Here is a 27,832-nt window from a genome sequence, read left to right on the forward strand (position 1 = left end):
TGATTCCTTGTTATGATCTCCTTGGGCTGTGCTTCGTTGGGAGGAAGAAGCTGCGGATGTGATTGAGACAAGTCAAACCTTTCTGAGGCAAAGCTCTCAAAGTGGCGTCACTGTATCTCAGTGAATGGCGCCACATAGATCGCTCTCCAGACTTTTGGGACTATCAGTAAAAACCCACGGAGAAGTGGGTTGCACCAAACTCCTAGATACACGGTAATGCAAAGCAAGCAAGGCATATGGTTGCTTCCATGACTAATAAGTTTGACGTAGCCATGAGTACAACAGGCAGGCGGAAAAACTCTGCAATGCTGATTTAAACCCAAAAATTAATGGTGAGTCTTGCAGTGATGAGAGCAGCCTTTTGATCAGGTGTTATTAGAAAGGATGCAGAGTACGTGGTCTTGCAAGAGGATGAAGAGAAAAAACTACGTGCGGGTGGCCGCATGGAAATCTGTGCGTGAAAACCAAGGGTAAGGCAGCCTCCACCTGCATCGTGTCGCAGCCTGCCACGCAGCCCCCGTCCTGTCTGGGTGTCTATACGGAATAGCTCCGATTTCAACCTGATTTAACATACTCGACTGAAATACCACCCTTTGTCCCTTTCGGGGGCATTGGATTAGACTGTCGAAAAATGTGTATCTTCAACATCAGAGGTTGGATTTGGGTGTTAAACAATTCTTCTGGCTCTTGCCAGTTCCGTGTCTTGTACCCATGCAGTGCCATGTCATACTGAGCTGCGTTTCTTTTGTGTTCAGAGAAAACGGGCACGGAGAGATGCGAGCATGTCTGCTCTGTTGGCATAAGGATCGGTCCTGCATAATTTTAGGAAAGGCAAATGCTGGATGGACTTGTGATCCTGGCTCAGGTCTGTTTTATTGTGATGGGAGCTAACGCATGGACAAAAACCCACCAGATTTTCAGTTAGAAGGTTTGGGATTTTTTGTGGGTTTTTTTCCCCTTTATCAGTTTTATAATAAAAACACCCAAATGTATGTCCTGAATCCAGCCTCTCAGGCAGTGTGAGATATTCGTAGTTTAAGCCAGATGATTCTTCCCCGAGACAGAGGTTCACATGTTCCACACCACTGGGCTGCAGACAGCAGCAGAAGAGTTGCAAGAAAAAATTAAGGGCAGCAAAGTTTTAAATTGTGATTCTCAAGTAAGATGAGATGCCGAATCCACTGACCTACTGCGTCTCCTTCTTGGACGCTTCTGTCCTTCCTTTGCGATACAGTTACACCACGGTTGGAAGTTTAGACCGTAATTTAGACTTAATCATCCTGTTTTGAGGACACCCGCAAAAATAAATATTGCACATACTAATTACTGTTTCTGTGGGCGCTGTCTCGGGGTTGACTCTTTTATTCGGTTTATCTTGTGCGCTCTGCAGACCGATTATTAGTCAGCCTCAGCCAAAGAGGACTTTCATAGAAGTACGAGCAAAACCGAAGGTGAGAGCAGTCCGTTGTGCCTTGCGCTGATGGCCGTGCTGCTGCAGCTCCTTAGCAAGCCAGGCACCCCCGGGGAAAGTCACGTCGTGAAGGGACATGAGCGGGAAGAGAAGGTCCCCGCTTTGTGCCGGAGTCGAAAGACATTGCCAAACGGAATTAGTTTCTTTCTCAACAGCGATCAAAATTAGCCTTTCATCATACATTAAGGCAACGCTCAAACTGTTCTGTAAGCATTAGTAGCTTAATTGTATTATTTTGAGGATGCATGCATAAATAAATATTGAATATATTAGTTATCCTGCACGTGGAAATGAAGCTAAAATGCTAGTGAGGATGGAGACTCCTCACTGCCGGGTATTGTTTCTCAACAGCCCTGCTGTTCTGGCTGTGAGCTGGACTATTTTGAACTACTGCTTTTCCCTTTTTGGTTGATTTAACCCAATGTAGCCCTACATTCAGTGAGCATTTAAATGAGCAGGCGAGATGCGATCTTCATAAATTATTACAGACCAGTAAAAGCCAATCTCACTGTGTAAAGGATTTTGGGTACAGAACAGTAAAAGAGCTTGCTCTGAGCCACAACTGGCGTCTTTATCAAGAAAAAAAAAAAGAAAAGCTTTTGAAAATCCTATATGTAACAGGCTATAAATGAAAGAAATATATATTGTATATCAGAGCAATCCATTAAACACATACAACCTGCTGAGAGATACAGCAGCATCATTCCTGTATAAATCAGTTCATAAACTCGTTTTTAATTTTTTGGCAGACTTATGTAGCCAATTAGCTTGATAATAAATATTCAGCTTTAATGGGCAAGTAAATAATTAATGTTATTGCCTTTGTAAATTTAGCTTTTCAGTTATAAATTAATGTAATTAAAAGAGTAATGTTTCAGTACGCATTTAACCAGCCAAATCTAAATCAAGCAATTAGACTGTAGGTTTTCCACATCAAATGAGTTGAGTTTATAATGATACAAACTGTAGGCATAAATTTGTTTTTCATGGTCAGATTCATTACAAAAACATGAAGGAAAATATTCTGCAGTAGATGTAATCAAGTATATTATTTGAAGAACCATTAATATATACTTTAACTACTTTTCGTTGTCCTTCCACAGCGAAGTAGAAGGGGGAAGGCACGCTTCCCATCCATCTCTGGTGCTGGGAAAATCGCCTGTGTGTAATTGTAATGGCCACTGGAAAATGGTTATTGCTGGGTAGTGGTTGTCACATCTTTGTTGGATTGCTTGCGAAACACAATGCACAGGATCTGAAAAGGTAGAAATTGCCCTGTAGTCATTAACTTAAGGAACTCCAGGGTGACTTACACCAGCTGAGAATTTGATCCTACTTCTTCCCTCCCCTCTCTGCTCATTGCTTCATATTTCAGGGCATGCTCTAGTGACAGAGACTGTAGGGGTTTGGGGTTTTTTGTGTGTGTATCGTTGGACTCGATGATCTCAAAGGTCCTTTCCAACCATGGTTCTATGAGTCTATGATTTTTTGTGATGTGTATGTGCCATCTTCCTACGTCATTCTCCAAGCTTCGTGAGCAACCAGAGCAGTCATGCCTTTCTTGGGATGAACAGATGAGTTAGTAGGAATATGTTTCTTTCTACTCTGAATGCAGGTCGGAGCTGGTGAAATGCAGTCGCTGTTCCAGAAGAGCAGAGCATGCGGCTGTAACTTCAGGTTGGCGCAAGAGTTCAGGAGGTTGCATCAAGATTTCTGAAGTTGCTTGTGAGAGACGGTTAAGAGGTGTCTGAAACCATATGGCTCCTGAAACTTAGACGCTTCAGGGACATCATGCTGTATGAACCTGGGCCTTTTTTATTTTATTGGGAATTTCACAGGGCCTTTCAATTTCTTTGAATGGTGTCATACCGTTCTTTCTACTTTTCATTAGAAACAGAAAAAACGCAGAAGTGACTCTAAGATGTGCGTACAGACACGTCACACTCACATGCTCATGAAAACTTGAAGTTGAAAATCTGTCTCAAGTCAAAGAAGTCCTGAAAGCCCCCACTGAAAACCCAGAGCCATAGAAACTTCTAGCCTTGCAACCTTCACAGAGTAAAATTTGTCTTAAGTTGAGCAGTCTATTTATAGCTCCTCAAAATGTTTCTAAGAGCGGCGTTTTGCAAACTGCCAAAGGTTTGTAGATTTGTAATGAGAAGAGTTTCTTGATGCACAGGCTTGCCCACATCCAAACCTGTTCATTGACATTTCTATAAGCTGTGATTTTGTAGTTGCTTTGTGTCCCGGAACCCAGTGGGCAAATTTATCACTGGCAAAAGCCCACTGGAGTCAGTGAAGTTACAACAGAGATAAATTCAGGTCAATGAACTTTATTTTAGTGGTGTTCAAAACATTTGCAGTGCTATGCAGATAGATAGCTGTAGGGGTTTTTTGCAGTATCCGATTGTTTAAGGGTGAGCAGACTGAAAAAAATTTACCCTCGAGATGAATTTGTGCTAATTGACTTAAATACATGCAGAACTGCAGTACGGTTTTGACAATGTTATTTTTTGGGCTTTCAGAAGGACTTTAAAAAGAGGCAAAGCACACTAAGCTCTCATGCATGATTTCTATGGGATCGTATTTCCGAAGAGATTTAAGTGAACACCGTTACTTGCTGGCATGATGAACTGGGGGTGGAAGAGAGTTTGGGGATGCAACCACCTGATGGCACAGGCTGTTCTCCTGTAAGCACTGCTGACTCTATACATCAATATGTGTCTGCAGAAGACAAAAATTTTTATCAGTGATAAGGCCAATTTCTGTCTCAAATGATGCTCTGTTATGAATAGTTTTCATCCGTATTTCATTACTATACTTTGGCCGTGTCTTGATTTAGATGGGGTTCGGGTGTATTGTGTGGTTTCTTTGCCGATGGTGGCTATAAATGAGCCTTTTCATCTCGTGCCAAGCTCTACCTGGGCTTAGTGACATGTTTCTGGCTGGGGTCTGCTAATCATGGACTTCAAACGCAGTCCGCAGTCTTGAGCTGTGTCTGAAGAGAATCCAGCGAATTCCATAACAAGGTTATTCTAAACTGCCTTACATTTGATAGTCTACTTTTAGCTGCTTTGGTTTTCAGCACAAATCGAAGGGTTGCTCTGAGACTACTGAGCACCTAATGAGACTGAAGACAGTTCCGATCCTCGCTGTTCAGGCTGGCTCTGCCGTGCAGCCGCCGGGTGCTGTATTTCTGCTCTCTTCGTTAGGATTTACAGCGTGCCGAGGAAGCCAGCCTTTACTGACTGAAGCAGCATTGCACTGCCTTATTTTATGGGTGGATGAGAGTATTTCATATAGTTTGGTGGCTTGTATGGAAAAGTCGGTCTAACCTTCTCTCTCTGAGAGCAGACAGCAGGAGGTGTTGACATGGGTGAACTCAAGATCTTTCTCGCGCGGAGTCTGTGGCACGGATGCCTTCTGCGTCAATACTGGATTGCTCATTGCTTTGCGCTTGTTATTGACAGTTTTCTGTAGCTAACATGTAAGACTGGATGGTCTGGTCCAGAAAGCAGAGACTGGAGCAGCGTGCGTGCTTGGGAAGGGGAGAAGATACTAAGGGAGTCATGATTTGCAATTGCAAATGTGGTGGTGGCTGTGTAGCAAAACGCCAGCTTCTGGGGCTTGTACATGCTTCTCTTTCCTTATGGTCCTTTTTAACTTGCATCAACTTTCTCCAAACTCCTGACACTCCTCCTAGAAAACTTTGGCATCCTCGTGCAGCCCCAGGTCTGTTCTGGCTGCTGCTTCTTGGCTCTCCGGTGCGCTCACCCGGCCCTTACGGTTCTCCTAAGCTGCCGCAGGCATCCGTTCACCCTTGCCTCCTCCGTGGTGCTCTGCCAGACCTCAGCGGGCTCTCTTCTGCGTCCTGCTGGCTCCGTCCTTTTTGTACCAGTGGCTGAAATTAAAGCAGTTAAAGGCTCTAGGGCTTTACCAGGCTTTTTTGCTGGTTTCTAGCTCCAGTTGAGTTTATTTTTCTTCAAAAATATAATCCACACAGCAAAAACAACATTTGAGGAGTTAGGTTGGTGTTTGTCAAGCGTCAGTGAATTTGAGACGCTTTTCAGGCTAACGTAACAGATCCGTGCAGCCAGTGAGGCTGCCTGCGTGTCGTTTGTGGACTTGGTTCGACTCTGACCTTTCTCCTGGGTTGTAACAGAGTAAAACTACAGCAACGAGTGGGGCTTCAGGGTGACAGCACAGCGTACACCACTAATTTATCTGACAGAACTTTTCAAAGTTTGGAAAGTGATTAGAAACAGTTGTTTTTACTAATATAATTAAACTTGGCTTAAAGCATCAAAGGAGAATCACATTTTAGACTCCCAGGAAGTGCATCAGAGTTTGACGTGATGTGTGGCTTTTAAAATCAAAACATTGAGAATAATAATCTGAATTTATAATGGAAAAGCCTGCTCAGATTCTGGGTTGACAACTGACTGACAGCTGTGTGTCCTCCAGGTGCCACAGAATCCAATATATTTGTATTTTCTCTAACATTTGGTATACCAGCTTATCCCAATATGTTCCACAGAGATAAACAATAAAGTTACAGAGTTAAATAAATAACTTTAGAGATAAGCAACTTTAGCAAAGGACGAAAGGTTTGCTTAGCAATGACATTTAACAGTAGATGGAGATATGCATTTACGTATTCATTTTCCAACAAAAAACAGGTTAGAAATGGCAGTGACACAAAGCGGAGTATCTCTGAAGGGTGACAGATTAGGGCAGCAAAGACACTTGTTTCTTATGACCAATCTTAATGCAAGCCAGTAATAAATCCCACCAATTCCAGTGAGAGCAGAGTGAGGCCAGTTGGGAAATTTCATCTGAAGTATTCAAAAGAGAGAGCCCCTGAACCAAAATAAAATAAACTAAATAAATTATTAAAAAACAAAAAAAAAAGGCAAAAGGAAGGTGAAAGCGTGCCTGAAGGAGACACAGAGAAGTCAGTTTTGGGTGGTAAAATACAAATGTGCTGAGTTCACATGAGATTAAAGTTAATAGTGGTCAAGCTAATACCTTTGATACAGAGAAAGAGAAGTACAGTATGTTTATAAAAAGCTTATGCTGTCACGTCCTGATCCTGTAATAGGATCCACTTATGTGCTATCAGCTGTGGTAAAGAGATCCAAAGGCATTTGAACCTTCGAGTAATAAATAGCATTCTTCATCCTGGAATGTACCTGAATTACAGAATATAGAAAATATATCCCAGAAGGGTCTCAGAGCACTAACTTTGCACGTGTAGAAGTTTATCTTGGAATGGGTCAAAAAATAATGTTTTTTCCCCAGTTAACGTGATTTATTCTGCACTGTTGCATATATTGACACATTTTAAAGCTTGCAGTTTAACTGTGATACTAAGATGAGTGACGGGGTTGTTTTCTAGTTACCTTCCCATTTTAAGTTAGAGTAAGAGGAAATCCAGTTAGACACTGTCATACCAGCGGAGGTTGTACCACACAGTTGCCTCCGATACAAACCTGCTGGCTCTTGTTGGAAGAGCTGGGTTTATTTCATTACTCAATCATTTTGAAGATCTGACCAGTTAAGCGCAAGCTGTTTGATACTCATTCTCTCCAAAATCCAGGGAATCAGTTAAGCATTGCTTCCCCCCCGGCCCCCCAAATGTGCTTCCAGCCCTTTGAAAGTACTGTGTGACAAGGACATATGCATTGCTATAACTTCATCATTGCTTCCAATTGAACTGCCAGAAGAAACAATAATGTCATGAAAGAGCTTGAGTACAAGGGCAGATGTAAACGTCTGAATCTAAGGAGCCCAAGAGATCTTATTTTATAGTGTAACTAGACTGGAGTAGGAGTAATAACAGTAAAAAAACGTAATAGTATAATGCAGCGTTAGCAGCTAGGCAGTTAGACGGTAGCCTGCAACTTAATGCTTTTGAACTTGAGAAGCAGCCTTCGTTAATGTAAGTGCCTTTCTTCGGCGTGCATGTTTTATTTCAAATTGGAAGTATTTTCACTTAATTTCTTGGATTCCACTTTCAGAAATAATTTACTTGAATGCAGCAGCAGCAAGACTTGTGCAGTGTCTTAGCGTTTTCTAACCTGGCAAGATATTAATCATACTTTTGAACCTCGTAATGTAACATTAATGATGTTATGATGGGAATAGTTCATACAACAATCACGGTTAACAAATGCTCTTCCCTTTTCCAAAAACTGTTGCTGATGTTCAGCAACATCACAGTATTCCATGACATTCATCTTAGTCAATGTATTCTTCATTTTATTATTGCCTGCATTCTTTAATTGAGTTGATTTCACAAGGAACTCCATCACACCACCAGCCTCCACCAGATTTCCTACTCACGGACGTTATCACTTGGATTGCAGTTCTGCTATTTCACTCTTTGTTTTGTTGGCAGGGAAGGAAAGAAAAAAAAGCCTCAAAACAGCTGAGTGCCAGTAGTGCTGGTGACTTCTGTTTTATTTATGTTTTGTGCTGAGCCATCGTGAATGACAAAGTGTGTCTGGGATGGGGCTGTGGGCAATGCTCTAAGTCTTACAGTTGGAAAGGTGCCAGACTTGCTGTGCTACCAATTTTTTACCATTAGCCTTCTGGAAGGAGGGATTCAAAGTCTCATTTTGTTCCCTTCTTCACCAGTGTCACCTTTACAGTAAATTAATGTGAGATCTTTACCAGAGATGGAGCAGACAGGATGAGTTGTTGATCCTACAGTTTCATGACGCGGCAGGAGCAGAGAAACAAATCCCACAAAACGTAGGAGCCGGCTTCTCCTGGGATTTGAGCTGTGAGGAGTCAGGAGCATCCTTGGAGATAACTGAATACCCTTGCTTTTGGCTGGAGCTGGTGTGGTGGGATTGCATTAAGCCGTGCTGTCCTGAAGCTCAGCAGAAAACAGTGAGCTGGATCCTGAGGACATGGCAAAACGCAGCAGCTGTTGCCTGCTCAGCTGTATGGGGACTAATGTCCAAGGCTGTAATTAGAAGATACACCTGCTAATGAAGTGGTATAATCCCCTGCTGTGTTCAGAGTCTGCTGTGGGATCTTTTTTCCTGCACTTACAGAGGAGGTTGGCTTTGTTTAAGACTTAGCAATAAAAATGCATTTCCCTTGCCTGTTTCACCGCCTTTCTTCTGCCTCTACCGGTAGAGCTCCCCTGCGTTCCTCGAACATGTTTACCCAAGTTTAGTTATAGGGAAAGAGGGAAGTTATGAGACTGCATATGAACATGTTACATATACCCGCGTGTGTCGTACGTGTCCGTATGAGTGCACACACATACGGAGTCTCGACTTCTTAATGGTCATGCTAGCAGTAAAAAATAAAAAAATGTAATATTTAAGCAAGGAGATAACGGTTTAAATTGTTTTTAAGTCATGAGACTCTTTAAATATTTAATCTTTTCTATGCCCGACTAATTTCTTCAATTGCAGTTAGGTTGCAATTAATTTTTGATGAGACAAACTAATACTAATTTGAATATATACTATACTGTAATACTTGCTTGCAGATCTTTCAGCTTCTGGATACCTCTTTTTGCCCTATCTAAAGTTGCGAGTGCTCACCGGTACTGTCCTATCTCACCACAAGGCCCGAGCTGCTCCTCAAGCTGTGTGACAGTCAAATACAGGGATGACGGTGCTGGGTCAGATGAGGGTCCAGCCAGCTCCTGTCCTCACCCTGACGGTGATCAACAGCTGATGGCCAGGGCCAAGGTATAGCAAAGCCTCCTGTGAGAGTCTCCCAGCCTTCACTGATTTGTGGTTTGGGAACGTCTCAAGATAGAAGTGGTGTCTTCAAATTTAATATTTGGTCTGATTTGTTACATCTAAAGTGTATAGTTATTTTGTATAAGTCATGCTTTCTATCAGTAAAGGCCTGAGACTCCTCCAAGGGAAATACTCTCTTTTTACTGGAAAAATGTCTTGTCTGCCTTTTCTGATTAATGAGAACATCTATATGCCTGCTTTTGTGACTTGAAGACTGATCTGGTACCACTTAACTATGTTAATTTAGGAATGCACCTGAATATTTAATCCAGGGCTCCAGAAACTGAATGTAAAAATCTGAAGTGTCAGGATAATGAAAGTAATCCGTAGTTTGTCGGCAGTTACCTCCACACGTCTGATCAAAGGAGAATGAGGGGAGCACAATATTTTAGAACCGAAAACTAACTGAAATTGTGGGATTTCTGGTACATGGGGCATTTCTGTAAGTTCTGACTTGGTTTTGTTTCAGATAGGAGCAGCGGCAGCTCCTACGGCAGCTGCGGACTGAAATGAATGTGTTTTTATCAGAGATGCTGGTGTCTGTCTCACTCCGCAGCCGTGGGATGGCCCTGGGCTTGGGCAGTGGCTCCTGCAGACCACCAGCAGCCCGGGCTCTTCCAGCCCTTGGGATGGCCGCTCACTAGAGCTGCCCCAAGTCGAGGAGGTCTGAGGAGCATCTCAGGAGCTGTGTGATGGGGTCTCCCGGTTCCTCAACTGTGAGAGGGAAACCAGTTGCTTCCTAGGATACTGACCACCAAGTCAGTAGCGGCATACTGAACGGGAAGGGGTTTTTCTGCAAAATTGTGCAGGTTGGGGCAAGAGGAAGAGGGCTTGTATGCAACCTCTTTTTTTTTTTTTTTTTTTTTTTTAATGCCTGGAAGGTTCTGGGTCAACACAAGTTACAGCTCATGAGAGTTTCCTTGCGTTACCTTTTAGTAGCCTTTTACCTTACTGTATTGCTGGCTAGGAATGGTCCCTGGTGTGCCCGCCTCCCTCTGTGTTTGGGTGATGCGCACCATCAGAGCGTGGAGGAAGCACGTTGCGTTCAGGCTGCAGCATCCCCACCTTGCTGCCCGCGGGAATCCGAGGAGCCACATGGGGGTGAGGGATGTCTGCAGCGAGTGCTTGTGTCGGAGAGATGGGATCGGTGCACAATCGTTGCATTTTGTCCTGACCAAAGTTGTTTTCCCCTCCCCATCCATGCCCACACCTCCTGCTACTTCCCGTCCTGCCGCGTTGCCGCATGCCGCTGGTACTCCACGCTCAGTCTGAGTCAAGCAACTGCTCAGCAGCAACGTTTTCCAGCTCGCTGCTGCTGTGCTCTCCTTCTCGTAATGGTAGTGGTTAGGAGTGAGGGAAGCTTTTTATTTTTGACTTTGCCGAGAGCTGGAAGCGCCCGCTTCTGCCCATACCGTAAGTTGTGATCCGCCCAGCAGTGCCGGAATTCAGGCAGTACAGAAACTCCAGGCGCATGCACAGCAGCAGATGAAGGCAACGTGCCAACTTCTTACCAAAGAGATTTGCTTCTGGTGAGCACTGGCAAGCTGTACTAAATAGGAGCTTTCAAAAACGCATCTTTTCCAACCTGAGACCAGGCTCCAGCACTCAGCTTGCGATGATGACCTAGTCTGATGATTGTTGCTTCTGCTTCTCAACTCAGCCCATGCTATAGTTAATGCACAAAAATGGAGCACTGATTTTCTTCCAGACTATTTTGCATTACAATTTACGAGCAAAAATTAAAAAGTAATTGTGACTCTGGTCTCTGGAGATAGAAATCCCTTAAAAGCAGTAGAATTAGGTCTTGCTGCTACCTGCAGATCAAACTACTGCAGCATCAGCCATTTCTGTACCCATAAGTCATCCAGCAGCCGTTTCAGCTGGCAGTCTGATTTGTCATGGTTAGCCTGGAAGAGGACAGGAACAGCGAAGGTCCACTTTTGTCCTTCGTGTCTGAGTTCAAGAGAGGCCGAAGGTCTGAAAACGTGTACTGAGGACGCAGGGCTGGGCTCCGCCGTCCTGCCTTCTGTTGTGGGTGTCTCACAAGCTGTTCCACTTACAGAGCCTTTAGGAGTGATATGTAACATAAACCCCTTATACAAGGTCCAGTGAAGTAATTAGTGCTAAATAAAGTGAATATAGTTGGCTGTTCTGATCTGTGTGACCATGCTTGCTGTGTGGACTTTTGCTAAAAATTTTTTATATATATATATATATATATATGAAGCAGTATGATGCTAACTCTCAGTATGGGTAGTTTTACACGCTGATTACTGAAATCTTCCTTCTTGCAAGCCCAAAAGCTAACGGGTTTTCCAGATAGCTGTAACCTGTTCATGGGTTCAGGATTTTTTGTGAAGATATAATGGGATTTTGTGGTATTTCGAGCTGCCCCAGGCAGCTCCTGTGTAGGAGACCTCTAAGAAAGAAATACGTCTGTGTATATATACATTTTTTTTTTCCTTTGCTCTTTTTGCATTTCTAGGCAAATTTAGAGTATGTTCGCAGCTGCGGTGTTCAGTTAATGTTAGAAAAGCGTCTCTGAGCCTGGTTTAAGGACACAAACCACCCAGCGTGTATGTGTCTGACCTAGGGAGGTGGAACCCTGCTCTGTGCTCGGTCCTCGCCTGCTTTGTGTGGCTCTGCCTGGTCTCGCTTCACAGGCTGAGTTGACCGGGTGGGGGAAGGACGGCCATTTGAGTGTTTTCCTCTATGCCAGGAATTAGGGATTATTAACGCGGTGGCAGTAATGAACACTTGAACTTCTCGGTGCTTCTCTCAGATGTTTGGTTGGTGGCAGCATTGCTGCCAGGTGGTCATCTCCATCACTGTTTTCTCACCTGTGAGGCCCCATCTCCATGTTCGGTGCCAGGGTCTATCCTCTCGGAAACACCGAGCGCATCCAGCGGTGACAGTGAGCTAGAAAACGTGGCGATGCCAAGCCCCCACCCGCCCAGGAAACCTCAGGCCATTTACCTGTCTCTGACAGTTGGTTTGGAGACTGAACTTCGGGAACTCGTTGTTGAGTGCTGGGCTGACAGTCACCACATCCCATCATCTGTGCGGTCCTGATGCGATTGCCTGTCTAGAGCTTTGAATTCCTTGAATGAGAGTCATTTTAACAGTGCCAAGTATTAAGACTGAGGCTGTGTCTCTGCCTTTGATATGAAAGTCCTGTTATTCTGCAGAAATGCCATAACGAATTACAATATTCCCTATGGAGAAGTGTATTACTTACTTATTAAGATATCAGACTGGAATAAAAAGGAGCTGGGCTGGCATTCATTTCCTGGTGAAGGGGCAGTATTAAAGTGCTGTAAAGCAAGTATAGCTTTGCACCACAGCTCTTGAATTCAAAGATTGCCCTCTGAAGGTGCCACGCATGATGGATTGTCACAGGCTCTTTGTCCTGCCTTGACATTTCATTCCTATCCGATGTTGTCTTATGTTCTGCTCTGAATCTGCCAAGCAACTGACCCCAGAATTTAATGCCACACCGTCTTCTCTTCCCTTTTTCTGAACAGCATCTTTTGCAGCTGAGGCTCTGAAGTACTGGAGGACACTGCATCTTCCTCAGGGACACGGGCAAGGGGGAGCTGGAGCCTCTGGGGAGCTCAGAAAGGAATTGCAGCTGGTGGTCGCCTGAGGAACTTACCTTCACACCAATGTTGCTCTGAAACGAGTTGTGTCCAACATTCAGGTTTGGTAAGGTATGTAATTTTCCCCCCGTTCTTGTCTTTTTGCTCTTTTCTGAATATCTACATATGGGGACAGTAGAAAATTAGCAGCCTTCGTGTTTATTGCTGTATATGTGCCATGGTCGTACTGCCTCCGCAAGTAACCTTTGCTGTCCCTGAATCTGGAGAGCGTCCATCAAGAGTGAAGTGTTTTCAAAGTCTTGGGCTTGAGGGGGTGCGTGTTTGTATCAAGTGCTTTATTGAACAGAACGCTCGCTGGTGGTTGTGTTTTGCTGTCGGTGATGTACACTTGGTGATAGACATCCGCATTTTGAAAGTCCCACTTGTTGTGTTTCGCTAATGTCTGCAGTTCAGGGGGTCAGAGATGGGGAAAAAAAAGAGGCACTGAAGTAGCCCATTTGTAATACAGTCCTGGGCTTTTCTTTGTGCTTTGTATATTCTCATTGTTTCCCAAGGACAGAAATAATACCAATTCCTTGCATAATCCTATGTGCCCCCTTTGTTGTGTAGCACTTAAAATTTTTGTGGGCGGAGGTTCTCATATCCACACAAACATCGCCTTGGTTATGCTGTAACTGTAGCAAGGCAACACGCAACTGTCTTTTAACAAGAAATTGAGGGCCAGGACTTAAGGAATGCATTGTGCACAAAGCTTGTGCTATGGAAGCGTTTAGGGTAATACAGCCTTTGATTCTACGGTTTCTTTTATCTAGGCCAAGTTATTTCTGTGAAAGCAAAGTCTGCTGATAAAAAACCTCACCAGATTTAAAGTATTGGTTCCCAGATCTCAGTAGAATGGTATCAGATGATGCTTCCCTTTTTCATTTAACACATGGGTATTGGATTCTCTTCTATGACTGAACCAGCAGTATAGTCTTGTTGGGGAAAGTACAGCAGCAATATAACACCTGCACTTGGTGTTAGTGGAGGGGGGGAAGAAAAAAAAATTCGAGACTTATTAAAAGAAAAAACTGAGGCATCCAGATGCATGTGCTTTCGTTCTCCTGCTTTTGATGTGGTTGCACCAGTAGTGTGTTACCTCTGGAAACTGTAGGCTCAAACTCTCACGCTTCAGCAGAGCTCTGCCGGTCTGGAGCCCGCCCGTCTCCAGGGATCGCAGGAAAGTTTGGTGGCAATGGCTAAAATTAGGTGCTTAGCTTTTAAATGTTGAGGGTCAAGAAAGGCCTGTTCCAACCACGGTGTATGCTGTTAACTCGTGCAGGCATTTCAAGAAAACAACGCTGTTGTCAGGGAGGGGAGATTCCCATCATTAAACCCTCTGCAGCGCTTGCTCCGTTTGTCTGCCTGCGCCGGTGGCACCTGGTTTCTGGAAGAGCAGGTTGTTAAACATTGCTCCTGCTTTTGTTATCATCTTCACTTTTGTTTATTTCCAAGCTGCTGCTCTTGTGATTATAATACCTAAAGGGGAAAGCTGTAGGAGAGGTATTTCATAATCGAGAGGGCTTCTTGACTCTTGCAGAGAAATATTTTGCACTGTTATACTGTGGAAATCATGGCGATTTGTTTATTCCCTGTTTCTGTGTGGGATTTGTAGGTGAAAGCATGTACTTGCGATGAGCGTATGCGCTTTTCTTGGTGCGTAGGGTGTCCCAGGGCGTGCGAGGATCCGTGCCAGAGTGGTTGGTTGCTGGCGTGACCGTGGTGCTGTCCCTGCCTTGGGCAGGGTGGTGGTTACACCAGCCCCCCACGTCCTTCCCACCCGAGTTGGTCCTGACTCTCGCTCACGGTGTTGGTTCACGTCTCAGGCTGCAGCGTGAGTGTCACTCCGGTGCAGCGGCTCTGCGGGACTTTGCAGAACCTCACAGTTTCAGAGGACAAAGAGCATTTTCCACATGTGAAACTATTGTTTGGGCATTAAACTCTAGGACGGACTTTGGTTATATTTTTTGCGTTTTGCTTTGTGACCGTCAGAGCTAAAAGCTTGGTTCCTATTTTAGGAAAGCTCACATATTTATGGAAACTTGATCTTTAAGAAGAACACTGCAGATTGAGAAGCTTGTGCTGAAGTTTAAAGAGTTGCCAACACTGCTGTTACTCATTCAAATAGTTGATACCCTTTTTTATCCTGATGCAGTGAAATAATCCTTCAGTCCTTTCTCTTCATCTTGGGGGCTCATGCAAACTACTGGAATAATTGGCTACTGTCAACTTTATCTGTTCCTGTGACACCTTCGTAAGGGAGAAGTGCTACTTATCCCCAGTTTATCGATGGTGAATAAGGAACAGAGTCACTTTGAGCTCACTTTTAAGCGGTAAACATCTATCTCTGATTTGCCCGCAATCACAAGTGCAAAAGGTGCATCAGATGCCCACAGCTGGAGGCATGGAGATAGCCTTGGCTGAGCAGCTGAGCCTGTAGGGCAAAGCACCAGATTTGGATGTGGATCCGTTTGAGGTCACTGTTCCCATCGGAGCCAGTTTCTTCTATGTGTCCCATTCTCCCAAATACAGAGGTTTTTAATTAAGTCATTACAGTAACACCAAATGACACGAGGACCCACGTTTGTTCCGTATCTCTGCTGGGAACAGCAAGATATGTCCGAATAATGTCAGCTGAACTCACTCATCTTTGCAACGGGAGGTTTGCTCGTGTGAGGCAAGCGCATTCCCTTTTAGCAGCAGTTACGCAATTGTGGTGATGGTAATCTTATTGTGTAAGGAGTTATTTTAAATGGATCTGTAGGTTACATGCGGAGTAATATTTTTTTTCTTAAATTGCTCATTTTTTAGATTAGTAGAATCCGGTTAGTAAAATGCTCTGTTCTGCTGAAAAAGCACGTTTAATAAATATGTAAGAGAAAAATTTTAAGTAGCCATTAAACATAGTTAATAAATTTTATCTCGCAAGTAGAATTGGAAAAAACCCTGTTCATTTAATGGGTTTTATGGATCTCATAGCAATTAATTGTCTTCATTACATGGACATAAATCCTCAATGTAATTCACCTTTTTCAGATTAATTGCTTTGGAACTTTTCCCTTTGCTTTGTTTAGGCTGTAATATTATTTCAACTTTGCGGGGCAGTGGGCAGGTGTCTTTTTCTCACTCCCTACATTATGTGGTCTGATAAAAAGTTACTATTTCTCTCTTCAAATCTGTCTTGCTTCTTACGTGATTTCGTTTATGAAATCAGAAAGAAACACTGATTTTATGTGCCTCTAGGTTTGGATGTCAAAGGAAGACCTTAATGCGACTTTACGATGGCTTGACTGAGGGGTGCACGTCTACGGGCTGTGGGTGAAAACGTGTCAGTAAAGTTGTCCTCCTGTGTTACTGAAGGGAAAGTTCAGTCGAAGCATCATGGGATGTCTGCTCGAATTCCCAAAGTTAAATTCAAAGCTTTGCTTTGAATAAAGTCTTTATTCTTCTTGGCTGAATTTTGCACACCAAACAAGAAAACAGGACAGCATGTAGGGTCACTTTTTACATATGTTTTTATCACTGCGCATGCTGAGCTTGTTTGTATGACTAATATTTATGTAAATATTTTCTAGTGTTTCTCTGAACTATTTTGCCAGGGTGAGGAAATAAAATGGCTATTATGTTTGTATGTTTTGTTGCAAGATCAGCAGACTGGCTGTTAACATATCAATTCCCTTGATGACACCACTTCTGCAACCCTATTCACTCAGCTTCTCCTGACAGGGCTTTTATTGAATCCATCAACCTGACACATATCAAAGCACAATTTCTGATAACAAATATCTTGGTGTAAAATGAATTAAAAAGCTGATATCGGCAGCAGAACTGAGTTGAATTTCTGAAAGAAAATAAGAAACTCCAAAACGAACGTGCACAGAACGGTAGTATAATAGTCCTTCACCTGTACTCTGGAAGTACTGAGAAGTCAATGGGTCTGCCCAAGGTCATACACACGGGCTTGTTCCTGGGCTGCCAGCCTGTGGCTCTGCCTGCTGGACTCTGATGGTTGTAGTGTTGCTTCAGAGAGCATGATGAAGTAGTTAATTTTCTCCTGGAGACCTTTCTCCTCTGAGGACCAACAACCTCCTTGTAATTAGTTTGCACTCTAGTCTTCCAGAAATTTGGAGACTGAGGAGTGGGAAATGCTGACCGAGGTCTGAATGGAGTTGCAGCTTCTTTCTCTCAGAAGACGCAACAGTTTGGAGCCCCGTGTCCTCTGCAGAGCTGCTGCTCGGCAGCCCCTGGACCACGTCTTGGGCAGAGTCCAGCTGGGGTGGAAAAGGGCACGTGTTTCTGTGGGCTGCAGATGTTTTGAAATTGCTGGTCTCAAAACCTTCTTCTGAGAACACGTTTCCGTATCTGCTTGCAGCCTGCTCCTGTCTGTCTCGCTCTCCTCATCCGGCTTTTTTATCCCTTTTGTTTTTGCATCTCTTAAATGATAAGCGGCTCCAGGCAGGGCTGTCTTTGCACTGGCACTGTTCTCACTGCGCCCAGGCTCGCTTACCTCTTAGTTTTGGCTGGCACACGCTATAAAGTATTAGCTAATAATAATCATGCTTTTTGCTCCGTGGCACGTCTCCTCTTTGGATAAATATCCACTGGCAGCTTGCAGCCTAGCAGAGAGGAAGAGGAGGGTGGCCAACAGTTGATGTAGAAAATTAATTATGAACTACCATCCTCCTGCCGCGTGGTTCAGACAGTTCTGCTTTCCAAGCTTTGCATCCAGCCTCGCAGAAAAAAAGGAGGAGAATACTGCATTTTCTTCCTCGAATAGTAGGAATGTTGCCAGAACAAAGCTTAGCGGAGAATGTCACACGTGGGACTGATCACTCAGGATGCTCTAGAGCCTCTGCTGCTCTGCCTGCAGCTGTGACACCACCCAGATAGTCATTTTTACCTTTCGTTGGACAAATGTTAGCTTAATTGCTCATCCTGGTTGATCAAGGCCTGTGTGTGATAGGGAAGTCGCCCGTCTCCCAAATGCAGTCAGGGAGCAGCATTTTGTGTTTCTTGATAGTGGTGACTTGGTAACGTTCGGGTTCATATGAGCTACAGCTTGTTATATTTTCATCCTTCAGGATGACATATTTATTTCATAATGAACCACAAAAACTGGCCTGTGATTTAGAGGGGGGAGAGTTTGACAGGCACCGTGTAGCTCTGGGAATGTAATTACCTAAAGGAGCAGTTCTGTCCCTGAACAACCTCTGTCTTAAGGATCACAGAAATAATTGCTGGAAGCCCCGGCACCGTGTGTACTTGAGGAGCCGTTCTGGTCTCATAATTGCGTGCTGGGTCCTGCTCGCTGGAGTTGAGCATCGCAGAGCCAGCGCTGCACAATTTAAGTGCCAACGATGCCCGCCCTTAGATAGCTCCGTAGTATGCATGAAAGAGCCTGAAAGAGTTTGGATCTTGGAAAGCCCTGGCAACTTTTCTAAGTGTCTCTTTGGGGCTGAGCTATAGAAATGAGCGTTTGGTGTAACTGTCCTCACTGAAGTCTCAAGGATACTGAAGTGTGGGATGGAAACAGCCTTGAAAAGCCACAGCAGTAACTGGTGTGAAGTGTTGCGGAGATACTTTGTTGTATTAACAGCGTCTCTTTAGACCAGAAAAATCCTTTAGGCTGTTCAGGTTTTCAGTTAAGGTACCAGAAATCTCTACTTTGCACATTTTTATTATGAAATTCATTGTCACGGTTGTTGACAGTTAACTGAGGGTGTGTGTGTGTGCTCTAAGAAATACCTGGGATTTTGTGAAGGGCCAAATTGGTGCCCAGTGGAAGTCACTGACTCAAATCATGATGGTGTGGCTTCTAGTTTCCCCTTCCTGAGCTCTACCTCCTCATCCTCACAAACCTCTCTCTAGTGCTGTCATGCTGATTTTTTTTTTTTTTTTCAGCCAGGAGACTGTATTTGGAAGCACAAACCTGTTGTACAGGTTCTTTAGATGTGCTGCAAATAATTATGAATATGTTTAATGAAGGGAAGCTGAAACGTACTGAAAACATTTGGAAATATGAGAGAATGTGTGCAGCCAAGCGTTAGCTGTGAATGGAGAGTTCTTGTTGGCATCGTTTAAGGGGAGCTTTCCAGCTTGTAGTTTCTGCGGTGAATATACAGAAAACGGCAAAAACTAGAAAGACAGGGTACCTGAAGGTGAATGGGAGGAGCAATGGCTGCCGTTCACCTCTGGGAGCAAAGGGACAGTGCAGTGAGCAGCATTTCTGTTGATGGGCTGCAGCCCCCATCAGTCTTTGCCTCCCAGTTACCGGGAAGGGGCCAGCAGAGACCCGGCTGGCACTGGCACCCTCTAAGCAAGGTGACGTCCCATTCCTTCACCACAGCAAATGCCTGCTGTTGTTTTCTCCTGACTACTCAGTTGATAAAAAGGAAGATTAATTATTTTTTTTTCCTCTACTAGGTGGCGTAAATAGCTCCATTTATATCTCATCAAACAAGCTTGATGCCTTTTGACAATAGTGGCCATATGCCTTTTCTCCCACCTCAGGAGCCAGCCCCTGATCTTTTTGGAGACTTTCCTCTTCCTTTTTTTCCTCAATGCTGTTGTGCTTTCCAGTCTTTATGTCATTTGAGAAGGAACTCTGTGGTTTTCATCAGGTATTGTATAAAGACATGGGCTGGGGGACCAACAAGTTGATGTGCACTCAAATTGTGTTGTCATGATGCCATAACCCACGCAGATGGAGAAGCTGAGAACCAAAGCATTCAGTTGCATAGTCTGGTAGACTAGAAACTGGTGCCACCAGTTTGGGATGAGTCCATATGAAGGGTGGCAACAGGAGTGGGCTGGGAGCACTCAGTAGCGGTTGCGGTGCTTTGGGCAAGCACCATGCGTTTGTTGGGTTGGAGAACAAGCATGCCGTGCACTGGGCTGGCCTTTGTTGAGAAGGGGGATCAATTGTATGAGTGCTGCTGGGAATAAGGAAGCCCCTCAGCCTCCACATTGATAGGACAAGTGGTAATGGTTTTAACCTAAAAGAGGGTAGATCTAGACTAGATGTAAGGAAGACATTTTTAATGATGAGGGTGGTGAAACACTGACACAGGTTGCCCAGAGAGGTGGTAGATGCTTCATCCCTGAAACGTTCAAGGTCAGATTGGACGGGGCTCTGAGCAACCTGGTCTAGCTGAAGATGTCCTTGCTTATTGTAGCAGGGTTGGACTAGATGACCTTTAAACGTCCACTCTAACCCAAACTATTCTATGACTTGTGTTCGTGTGTGACCCCACATGGTCGTACCATACACCGTCCCCTCTTCCATGAGGGCTGTATGCTCCTGTTGGCTGTGCTGGAGCTCTTCAGGGAGGGTGGCCAGGGCAGTAGGAGGACATTTAGCCATACATGCATTGCAGTTCGCTCAGACTAATGTCTCCTTGTTTTAGAAAGTTTCCCTTGCAATGCCCTTAAAAGAAAAGGTGGTGAAACAACAACAAAACAAGTCTTTCTCATTAGGAAGGCTTGTAGGCACCTCTCCTTGGCTCAGGAGCAAGGGAAAGGGGGGTGGGCAGCCCCGCACTCTGCTCTCTCTCTGTCTGGGAGGAATTTCTAGTTGTTAATGATTAATTCAAACGTTTCTTGTCATGAGTACAGTGTGCACAGAGTGATAAATCTGTGGTGGGTTAGAGGTTGAGGTTGCTCAGTGCTGACAATTAGTTTGAGCCACAGGCTTTGCTTTCATTGGCATTTTCACAGCATTAACCCAGACCTTGTCAATTAAAATCCAGACACATTTTGATGAGGGACATCTTCTTCTAATGATAATTGTAATAATATCACTTTTATTCATTTAAAACCTGTCAGGCAGGCCGTGTTTCCTGGAAAATAACTGCCCAAGTTTCACATTGCCTAAATAACTAGGAAGTATCTTTCAGCTTTTTTTGAGCTGACATTTCATCAAAAATAACTAAAAGCAAATGAGACCATAGCCGTTCGTCTTTGAACACTAACCAACTACGATCAAGGTAATTTGACTTTATCTGCTAAAATAAGCAGGTTTATTAGCCTTTACTTTGGAGGCTAGTAAACATTTGATAATTGCCTTTAGTTGATGATGGGGGTTTGCACTATTTATTATTGGCTTTTCTAACTATTTGACAGCATAGCCCCAGAGCACGTCTAAGGCAGCGATCCATTTATGCAGCTCACCTGTTCGTTAGGCGGAGGAGGAAGCCTGGGTGTAAGAGTTGATTAAGGAACTTGGGCTGAGTTGCACAAGAATTCTGCAGTAGAATAAAACCCAGAAATCCTGTTTCTGTTCTAGTACATTAGCTGCAGTGGTTTTTTTTATGTGTCTGTAAATATTATATTTAGAATCTCTGTCAGGCCATAAAAATGAGTATTTAATAGTTGGAATGGGAGTGATATATCAGATACCAATTGAAAATCCATTGTGGTTTTATTTTAGCATGGCATGAAAAATAACAAAGCGAAAATCACGTTTAGTTTTGCATGGAAAAATACTTTTCATTTTTCTGAGAGGTGGTTCGTAAGTGAAATCCTTTATGAAAAACTAGAGCGGGGAAGCAAAAAGCTGTATCAAGTGAGACTGTATCTAGATCTTGCAACGCGTTCAGCCTGTCCATATGGGTGGAAAGTGCTGCACTTCTTTTTATTGAGGCGTTCCCTTGTTTCTCTGCTAAGACATGGATTAGCCAGGTCACATTGTTTTTCACCTCATTCCTTTAAAGTCTAGGTTCTTCAAATAGTCAGCATTTGTGTATTTAAAAACTCCTCAGCGTAGGAGAAGGAACTCTGATTAATTAAAAGCACCTCTAGGTGATGCCATAATATAAAAAACAATAAGCCTGCCTTATTTCTGTAGCAACTGGAATAAAGCTACCAGTTGTTAGGAGTTCAAAATTCAGGGCGCATAGCATGGGTTCTGAGTAGGAAATCCAGGCACAAAATATTGCATTGAAAAAAGGTTGAGGGATAATAACTGAGAAGTAAATGGACTTTGTGCTGCTGTGACTGTACTCTGAAAGTTAATAGTTGTGCTTTTAGTAAATACAAATACTTATTCACCTCCGCTCTGGTGGGGCTTTTTTTCCCCCCTTTCCAGTGTGAACTGGCAAGCCTGTAATCTGCATTCTGGCGTGTATAGAAACGGCACCGACAACAGCATAGCTTGAAGGCTGTAAATATTATCACGTATTTTTCCAGCGAGCCTTTAGCCACTGAGCTATGTGTTTATGTCTCTCATTACTCTCATTTTTTTTAAGAGTGCATTTATAAGCATTAGAGGGGATCGATAAAACCTGACCTACCTTTGCAAGTTAAATAGGCCTTATTTGAAACTACCAGGCTTAAAGAGATTCAGATCTGCTAACGGTGATTTAAGAGCAAGCCAAGTCCATTTACATGCCAGTTCTTTTCCACTTCTGAGGTTTGAATCGCATTGGAAAATTTGTCACTTTGCACGTTTAGGCATTGAAGTTGCAGCTAACACTTTATCAAGCATGCCATTATGTAGGAGCTGCCTTCTTACCTTGCAATTCACTATATCTTACTCAAAAAGTAATGTAATTAATAGATATGGAACGTGCCTAACTGCAGAGTGACGTCTCTATGAACTTTGACTTTAAGCAGTATTTTCTGCTGGTTGGTTTTGGTCTTTGAGAGATGTCCAAGGGGTAAAAAAGAGTGGACAATTAAAAAAAAAAAAAAAAGACACAAAATAATCATGAAAAATACAAAGACATTGAGGAGAGCTGAATTCTAGCTATAAAGATCTATGTTCATGATGTTCCTGGTACAAAGAGAAAATGCTCAGCAACAGATTTTTGTGGGTTTTTTTGTTCTGCAGGTGGAGTCGTTTTGAAGATTTATTCCACAGAGATCTCACTTTGAATATTAGTATGTTAAGAAGTGTTCAGGAGAAGCTTTTGAAAGGGAGACAACTCTTCGTGCACCCAACTCTATCTGGTTTGGTCCCTCGGCCTCTGAGAGCAGCTTTGGAGGGGAGCTCGGTGCTGCCATTTCTCCTGCCCGTCCGTCCCACCCCACCCCAGCTGTGCGCACTGCGCTGGGCTGCTGCAAAACAGCCCTTTCGCCATTTACTGCTGATTTTCTCACTTGTTGTTTAACCCTTTGATGACAGCGTGGAAGTGGAGGCTGGAAGGGCAGCGCTATGCCACAGCACGGGTCTGGCTGGGCACGAGGAAGGGATGGATTGATGCAGTCTTTTATTTTCCCATCTCGTGACTTTTAAGCATTTAATTTAAGAACCTGAAAGCCATACGGAGTGGTCCTGTGTTATGAAAGACAGGTTTGGTGACACAAATTAGTATCGGCTTAAAATTAGTCTGAAAGGTGTAGCAATAAGTAGGTCATTGAGGCAGACGTGCTGAAATAAAGCCTTCCAGCAAGAATGCTCTATCCTACAGATGTTCTCTCTGTTACGGAAAACTATTTTAAGATATTTTACATGTTTTTATGGGGCTTGTTTGTCATAGCCATCCAGCTGTCTGTTGTGCTAGTTCTTATTACTGTGGTACGTGGTGTGGTGCCTCCGGAGCTTCCAGCTGAGATCGGGCACAGTACGTGCATTTACTGAGAGGGTGTCTCAGGTTCACTAGAAAATTATGTGCCAGCCCCTCCTCCTCTCCTCTGCACGGTTCAGATTTAGAGCAAGAGGTGCGTGGACTCAGTAGAAGCCATCCGAAGGCACTGTTGCTCGGGTATTGATGGATGCCTCTATTGTTTGACATGTTCTTTTGCTGTGGTAGTTTCAGCTTTAGACTTGTGTGCGTGCATGCCCATACTTTCTTGCAGTAGTTATTAATAAACATTATTCCTAATGAGCCGTTTGTTTCATAGGTGGTTTTATCTGTCTCTGTGACCTGTTTGAGTCCTTCTATGCTCAGTGCTAGAGAGCGAGGTCGTACGTGACAGTGCTTGGCCCAAAGAGGTTTTTTTTTGTGTTAAAAACCAAAGTATAGTGGGTGACCGAGCTGGATTTGCCAGCAAGCGTGGAGGCGACAGATGGAGCACAGCGGCGGCGATGAAGGATGTGCAAAGCTCCGCGTGTTGCGGGGCATCGATGATCAAAATTCCTCTTTGTTGGGGTGCAGTCAGGGATTTGGTTTGCGGAGACTAACTCCTGCCTTGTTAACTACTACTTCTTGATTATTTCTGTCTATATCCATCTGCTGCCTCTTTTTTGTCAGAGCTGCGAATTCCTTAGGGTTCAGGCAGCATTTTATTGTTGTGTTTGGGCAGTACTGAATGTAGTGGGGTCCTAGCCCGGGGTTAACGCTAGTAGCTATTAGCGGTGGCATTTACACATGAAAATAAGACATGGGAAAACAATTATTTTCACGTTCTGATTATCTTTATTTGTATTCCAACATCCTCTTGAGTCTTTGAAACGGAAAACTTATTTAAATAAACGATAGATGATTAAAATTATTATTATAATGTTCTCTCCCACAAATAGTTCCATGCAGGAAATGCAATTTTTTTTCGGTATGTGGTTGTTTTATATATACATCTATATTAGTCTGGCAAATAGATCTCATCCTACAGCCTGCTGGCTGTTGCTTTCCTAGGTGCTTATTCATATTTTAATATAGCTCTCCTGTGTATTTGCATACATAAATACACACTTGTTTTTAACACCTGTTGGCATCCTTTAATTATATATTGACCCTGGGGCTGTTGGCTTTGAGGTCTGCGCTGCTGCAGATAGCTGGGTGTTATGTATTGTTCTTTTTTCCCAAGACCTGAGCCCGTTCTGCGCTGACCTGCCAGCTGAAGTTTACCCTTCTGGCGCAACGCCACGGCTAAGTGCCTTTCAGCGAGTTCTCGGCTATAATCCTGAGCTGATTTCTGGGATGCAATTCACTGCTACGGTTATCATATCAAAAGGGGAGCGATTTACATTTCCTGCACGTCCCGGTGTTGCCAGCCTCGGGAATGCTGCAGCTCTAGAGAAGTTAACACAATTTGATAAAATAACGAAAACGAGCCTATTTACGGTGTTGCATCTGACGCTGTGGAGGAATTTGATGCAGACACAAAGTTGGCACTAAGTACAAATTTAGGCTGTGCACGGAGATTAGTTTTGGGGCTTTTTTTGGCTCCTGGGAAAAAATAGAAAGATTGTCCCTGAAGGCTGAATGTGTGGAGAGCCTTACGCTCGCCTTTGTGCACCCTTCCTCTTTATCTTGATTTCTTATTGTATTGCCCCATGAAGTCTCTCTCTCCTCTAGATACTCGCCCAGAGCAGGGTCTGCATAACACATGATCTTTGTTTATCTGATCTCTGCACTTCCCTCTCTGAAAAGGCATTCAGCAGTCACGCCAGCATCATTTGTACGAAGTGAAACACTTTACATTGAGATATTTTAAGCACGTCCATACTGGAAATGCCATAGGAATGGCAGGGCTGCAGCGTTGGCTGCTGATGCGCATTCAGCTGTCCCTATTTGTATGCAGAAGCCGACTCGGCGGCGGCCTCGCGTTCATTTCCTGCGTATCAATTACTTATCAGTAATACACAAGCCCAATTAAGGAACCGGAGGGAGGTTGTAGAGCTGTGCCTTCCCCGTCCGAAGGGGCAGAGTGGTGGGACATGAGTTGAAGGGTCCCTCGTCAGAGTTTGGGTGGGTGAGGCTGCTCACGTCTGAGTTTGGAGAGGCAAAGGATTCGTCTGGGGTGGGTGCCTGAACAGGTGATGTTACTCATCTCTGAGACAGACTCTTGCAGTCTGGCTAACTTTGGCTTTATTTCCTTTTTTTTTTTTATGAGCACCTTTCTTGGACGTATGCACTGTGCGGCGATGAGGGGTTGTATCAAAGGGGAACTCGGCGAAGACGTAGTGGGTGAAGCGCGCTCAAGTTTATTGCACCTCATCTTTCTCATTTGAGGTTTTGATGTTGTGTACTTGCAGCTGCAAATGTAGAAATATTTACCAATATTGTAAGCCTGCCGGGACTGGCGACAGCTCCTCTGCAGGGTTTGTAGCCCCAGGTCAGGGTTCTTTTAGGCATTAGTCACCAAAATGCACCTTCAGGCTGTTCTGGACGGGGTGTTCCTTCCCTCCCATCCTACTTCTTTTTTCTTCCCTGCATCTCAGCAAAGAAATATCTTTGTTCATGTCTGCATTTTACCCAGCTTTTAAGGATTTGAAGCTTTGCTTAGTTCTGCCTTAACTTTAGCAAGTATTTTAAAAGCAGAGCATAGAGGTTGACCGCACCAGGAGGATACCACCCTGCCACCTTGATTAGTTTGTGTGCCTGACCTCCTCTTCCTCCTAACTTCGACTACTGCTTCTTGTCATCTTTGATTTCATCTTTTTCTTTTCTGTTGTTTTCCCCCTTTTTGTTTACTGTCTATGAAGATTTGTGCTGCCTGATACGATCACCTCGCCGTGCTGTGTGAATCTTAATGCAAGTGCCCTGGGAAGAGATTACACTCACTCTTCAAACTGGTACGTCTCTCTTAATGTATGATGTCCAAAGAGAAGACTATTTCTAGTTCTGGATCCTGGAAATTAAAACCAACATGTGCACGTGTTGCTTTATCCAGACGCAATGTAAACTTCAGTGGAAATAAAACCACAGTGTGGGTACTCTTGTCTTGGCAGGGCACTTCCCTGCGTACCTCATCCCTGATAAAAAAGGATGCTCTGCATCTTTATGTCCCTCTCACTTATTGTTGTCTCTCCCCCCCCCCCCCTTCTATTTTTTTAAGAACTGATTTCCTTAGGGAGTTGTTAATGTTCAGGGCTTTTTTCCCTGACATTTTGGACAATGATGTGACAACACAAGTGCATCTATTACTCTTCTGCTGGGAGCTGACTAAAGCAAAGGACTTGATGGATAATGGCCACATTTTCCAGCAGCGCCTGATGTACATGTGAGAAGAATGACTGAGTGACCTGCATATAAAACCAAACTACGTCAGGCGTGAAGTCTGAGTGTGGAACTAAGAGAGAAGGCTGAGGACAGGCAGCCTTTCATCATGAATTCCTTATTTTGCTCCCCTTCTCTGTGTTGCTGGAAATCTGGTGCTTTCTGTGTTGCAGCAGTGCAGGCTGTGGTGTGGGAATCTGTAATCTCCTTCGTGGGAAGGGAAGGCAAAGGGCAGCAGGCTCGTATGGCACGGGGAGCGTTGAGAAAAGGAGGCGTACAATTGAAAACAGAGCATCACTTCACCTTTGGCTGCTAAAGAAAGCTGATTCTCCTTTGCCTTGAGTAGTCAATTTACACCTGTGCAAACTGAATGTAACGCAGCACTGGCTGGAGCTTGTATTTGGTGCTGCTGTGGGTGCCGGCAGGGAGAGAGCTGGCAGCTGTCAGGGCTGGCCGGGGCTCTGGACCTGGGAGTCGGATGCCTGTTTGAGCATCGTGTCCCACTAGGGCCCCTTGCCCTGGCAGGTGAGGCGTGCGGGCTGGGGTGCCACGCGTTTGGTGCTTTGCTGGGTGCTGTACACCTTTTGCTGAAGCTGATACCGCTCTGCTTTATATTCCACAGCGTAGACTTGCTGAAGCTGATTTTGAGCTCACGCAGTTGGGAGGGTGCAGGGAGGGAGCAAGGGGTGTTACAGTGGGGATGGGATGGGATGGGATGGGATGGGATGGGATGCTCTCCCCTCCTGTCTCCCAGCGCACCACTTAGGCACAGTCCCCCTGACCACTAACTCACATCTCCTTCCATTTTCCTTCTCTGCAAGACCACTATGAGAAATGATCAAGGATTCAAATAGCTTTCATGGAACTGGAGAAGGAAATGTGTAAAAGTGCTTTTACCAAAAGTGTAAGAAGGAGGAAGGTAAGACCAGCTGCATTTTGCACCTGGAGAACCAGGGCTCAGGGAGAGGATGGATGGCAGTCCTGCCCTCGGCTGTATCATTCTTGTGAGCAGCAGCTCAGGAGTTGGTGGCGGGGTGGGAATCCCCAAAGCTTTGCTTTGCTGAACTGCTCCAG

General features: G+C 44.2%; 1 protein-coding gene across 16 annotated transcripts in view; it reads left to right on the forward strand.

Annotated features, from left to right (window-relative positions):
• Positions 1-27,832, forward strand: part of SGCD (sarcoglycan delta) — a 354,229-nt gene that overhangs the window by 122,106 nt on the left and 204,291 nt on the right. For 14 of the 16 annotated variants that reach the window (XM_074604512.1, XM_074604497.1, XM_074604504.1 and 11 more), the window contains one exon: positions 12,765-12,950. The gene's annotated coding sequence lies outside the window, so the exon portion shown is untranslated. Of the gene's footprint in view, positions 1-3,239; positions 3,268-12,764; positions 12,951-26,244; positions 26,335-27,832 lie in introns of those variants that run through there. The other 2 variants (XM_074604509.1, XM_074604508.1) reach the window with 2 other exon arrangements.

The sequence above is a fragment of the Larus michahellis genome, chromosome 11 (assembly GCF_964199755.1).
Source record: "Larus michahellis chromosome 11, bLarMic1.1, whole genome shotgun sequence".
NCBI classification, from domain to species: Eukaryota; Metazoa; Chordata; class Aves; order Charadriiformes; family Laridae; genus Larus; species Larus michahellis.